The following is a 4,401-nucleotide window of genomic DNA, read 5'->3' as shown; positions in this document are numbered from 1 at the left end:
TGTGCAGTTGGAAGGGCAGCCCCTCTGCCAGGGCTGACGAACCGGCTGATGTGCGGTCGGAAGGGCAACCCTCTGCCACGGCTGACGAACCGGCTGACGTGTGCGGTCGGATGGGCAGCCCCTCTGCCACAGCTGACGAACCGGCTGATGTGCGGTCGGAAGGGCAGCCCCTCTGCCACGGCTGACGAACCGGCTGACGTGTGCAGTTGGAAGGGCAGCCCCTCTGCCACGGCTGACGTGCGGTCAAAAGGGCAATCCTCTGCCACGGCTCTGTGGACCTTGCTTTGCCCTTTGCCGTAGTGGCAGCCATGTGCACCTTTCAGTTACCAGTTTGGTCTGGGCACTGGCCCTGCAATTGCATTCCAGGGAAATGTCGAGCTGACCTAACTGCGTTCCTGCTGCCACCCTGTTCAAGGCTGTAAGGACAGACAGAGCGTCCCGCATCACTTTCTGAGTAGAACCCAAGCCCCATGTCCCTGTCTGCACTCGGCCTGCTTTCCCAGCTGGGTCAAGGTTACGCCTCCCGGCTCTGTAAGGAAGAACCTGGGTGTTTCGCTATCCCTGCCCTTGTTCTGCCGCCACCATGACACAGACCCAGCGTATGACCTTGCTGCTCCTGCAGGTGACAGGCAGTGGTGCCACGAGGTGCCAAGTTGAGCTGGTGTGACACGTGTAGGTGACTGCTAAGAGTCCCCGCTCCTCCCCCAGAGGCCTTTGCCTGTTGACAAAAACACCCATTGTCTCATGTTCGGCTTACAACAGGCGCAGGCCCAGTGTCGTCTCCTCCGATGACTACGTTTCTGCCTGCCTTATCTCATAGTGTTGCTTAGAACTACACTCCTAGAGGAAACACTCAGCTTCCATCACCCTACAGTTGGCATTGGTGGCAGGTGCGATGTTTAGTCTTGCTCCTAGGTTGGGTTGGGTTGGGTTGAGAAGTACCTTAACACATGCGCTCTGATGTGTCAGTCATTCCCAGAGGAATGGAGGTGAAGCTCCTGGGCGGGATTTGGAGGAAAGGATGGGGGAAGGGAGGGCCTCTGCTTTCCAGCGGCCATGAAGAAATTCCTCCACCCCCACCCCCTTCCCACTGCTACGATGCCCCCCGCAAGCAACCACAGACAGAATCGCCTGAAGCAACTGAGCCAAAATGAATCTTTCTTTAAATGGTTTCTCCAGTATTTGGTAACAGTGCTAACAAAATGCGTTAACGCACAAGGTTCCTTTCTGCCATTGAGTTGATTCACGGGTGGCCTGTGAGTTGGCTGGGGAAGCCTGAAGGCCAGGAAGGTGGGCGTGTGCCTCGCTCTCCTGCCTGTCTGTCTGTCTGCTAGCTGAGTAATGCACATCAAAAGCACAAGGAAAAAATTCCCTCAGGACTTCTCCCTGGTACTCCTCCCTACTGAGTTGAAGGAAGAACCACTTCTGGCCTCCTTGGCGCACCAGGTATTCACTGGACGGGGTGATTTTGTGAGAGTGAGGAATGAATGCACCAAGCAGTAATAGTTAGGTTTGTTCCTCCACAGGTCAGCTTGGTTTTTATGACGTTTTGTTGTCAGATGCCTCACTACATTGACCCAGGTTGCAACAGGTGTGGAGTTGGAATTCGCCCTCCATAAATGGTGATGCCTTTTTCTGCTCTATCTTAGTTCAGAAACGAATCCTAAGTGGCACATTGTGCTTCCTCTGCGCTTGTTTGTCTGTAGAATGCTCATGATTGGGCTTTGGGGAATTACATCGTGGTTATCTAGGAGGCAGAGACAGAGAAGAGACGTACCACTTTAATAAGTGGACTGTGTGGAGGCCCCCTGTCCTTTCTATCTTCATCTCTGGTTCCTGTCCAGTATCATGGCTGCTCTTAGTTACTATACCTTGGAGCATTTTGTCTAGAATGCTTCTTTCTCTAACTTGTTGCTTTGTTGTTGTTGTCAAGTCTGTTTTACAAGGGTCTATCAGTGGGGATTTGTTTCCTCAGACTTGACACTAAGGAACAGTATGTGTGACACATCACCAGCGAACACACGCTCTACCTGGTGGATTTTGTGTTGTCCTGCTGTGGTTTGAAACCTCATGTCTGTTCCAGAAAGAAGACAGGGCAGGATCTTTGTTGTAAACTGCCAGCTGCTCCTCCCTCTGCCCTTCTCCAGGTGGTTAGAAACCAGTCATTTTTGCCTGAAGTCACTGCCATGTTAGTTATATTTTAATTGTAAAGGGATCGCAGCTACATGATTTTTAAAAAAAATTCTACCATGCGTTTTACTCTGAAGAAGAGATATACTTTCTGGTAGAATTCACAATTAATTGGAATTTTCTTATTAAAAATGAAGGTTTGGTCATACATACATCTAATAAATGCACAAGTGCAGGGCCAGGCCCAGTAATGGAAGGTGAAAACTAGCCCTCCTGTTGGGTGTGGGGATGGGAGGCCCCCTGCACTGTATCTAAACAGCTGCCAGGTGAGCACACTGCAGCCTCAGCCCACACTGTGCGGCATGTGCACAGAACGCCGTCCTCTCTGGGGTTCTGAGAGGCAGCGCCTGGGACTGGAGGCCATTTGAGGAAGTGCCAAGTGGGGAGGCCCTGCACAGGCCTCCAGATGGCGGCAGGCCTGGAGCCCTGGGCCTCTGCCAGGACTTGTCCTCCAGAGCCCTTGCCACCATAAGATCCTGAAGCTTCGAGAGCCAGCCGAGCGGAGGACACCGCACTCGGGCCCAGCACACACCCTGGAAGGGACAGGGCTGCCGCTCAGTGGCTGGATTGCTGGAGTAAGGACTGCTTACAGTTAAGGTTCACGAGCAAGTTACTGAGCTCCTGGTGACTGCACAGATTGTTGATAATGACGGTGCTGTTTCTGAGTGGATGGTGTGAGGCCAGGGTGAAGTGATCCTGGGGGTGCTTTGCCCATCCTTCCTAAGAGTGTCATGAAATAGGAGCTCCTGTTCAATTATTGCAGTATGCTGAGAGGGAAAGACCAATTTGGATTCCTTCCTGCTAAGCCACTTTGTGCATGTGTGTGTGTGCGTGTGCACACGTGCACACGCACACACAACACATGCATGCGAGTGCACATCGGTGTACATACATGCTCGATCACGGGATGGTTTTGATGTTTTGAGAATGCTGCCAGAAAATCTTCCGCACACTTCCTCTTTCCTGTGTCTCAGACCGAAGTTGGGAAATGGCTTCTAGGCTCACGTCTCAGCCAAGGATGGTTTTAGTTTTGTAAGAAGTGCCTTTGGTGCCGCGTGGTGAGTATGGCTGTCTTCCCAAAGTACCAGCCATGGCTGGCCGGCGTACCTGGCAGCTCTGCGCTCGGCCTGCGCCCTCGGTGAATCTCCTTGCACTGTATGTGCAGCTGACTAAACAGTATGCCCTTAAGGACTGCGTCTCAGCTTGTTCACCGACTTCAGCGTGAAACTAGTGGGTCCGCTTTGCATCTTTGGAGGGCAGTGTGGCTCCATCACTAGAACTGGCTGTGCCAGCATCACACTGGTGTTTCTTTAGCAAGACACAGGGTGGCGCTGTGTGTTAGGGTAATCAGTGTAAGCATGCCTGAGCTAGAGTTTGTCCTGATAGTGAGGAGGGAAGGTGGGGAGAACTAGGAAGTTCTGGAAAAAACACATTCTTCCTTTCTTTGGCTGCAAATGGAAGGCTTCCTGGGACAGGGAAAGTGAGCCATTGGTGCAGAACAGGCCCACACAACGTGGAATTCACACTCACTCCTGTACATATTGGTGAAGTACAGGAACTAATGTCTAGAAATGTTTTATCTCCAAGAAGAAAGATCGGCTCTGGAGGTGTTCTCTGTGAATCAGCTCTGAGGAGGGACAGCGTCACAGCTAGTGGCCACAGAGAGCTGGGACGTGTCCTGGGCAGCATTGGTAGCTCAAGGGACGTGTGGCCCCCAGAAAGCCCTTTGCTTAAAGGAAGCTGGGTGAGCTTCACCGAGAAGGAGGGGGTGCAGGTCTGCTGTGGAAATGGTTCTCTGACAACTCCTCTGATCAGCTGCAGACAGAGTTTGTCCCTCGACCTCTCCGTCACACCTCCCCGGTGTGTAAGGGCCCATTTGTGCAGGCTTTTATGGGCTGTCCAAAGGAGATTCTTTACTCTGGGTGGAAGGGGTGGCTGTGCCCTGGTTTATAGCCCATGACCCATTTTAGTAGGACTCAGCCACTGAGTGGCCTGCTCTGTCTCTGAGTATTAGAGGGAAATCCAAGTTACAGCCTGCCTGCGCCCCGCTGTCTTCATTCAGGGCTGTTCTTTGTGTGTTTGTTTGTTTTTTATCCCCAGTAAAGTCCTGGATAGATGCAGGAAGTACTCCTGACATATCATTTAATTCATTTAAACAAAAATACGTTAAGTTCAAAAAAGGCAATCATAAAACTAAGTTATAGACTAGTG

Source organism: Dipodomys ordii, unplaced genomic scaffold, assembly GCF_000151885.1.
Source record: "Dipodomys ordii isolate 6190 unplaced genomic scaffold, Dord_2.0 Scaffold77, whole genome shotgun sequence".
Classification (NCBI taxonomy): Eukaryota; Metazoa; Chordata; class Mammalia; order Rodentia; family Heteromyidae; genus Dipodomys; species Dipodomys ordii.
Note: the sequence above shows the minus strand (reverse complement) of the source record.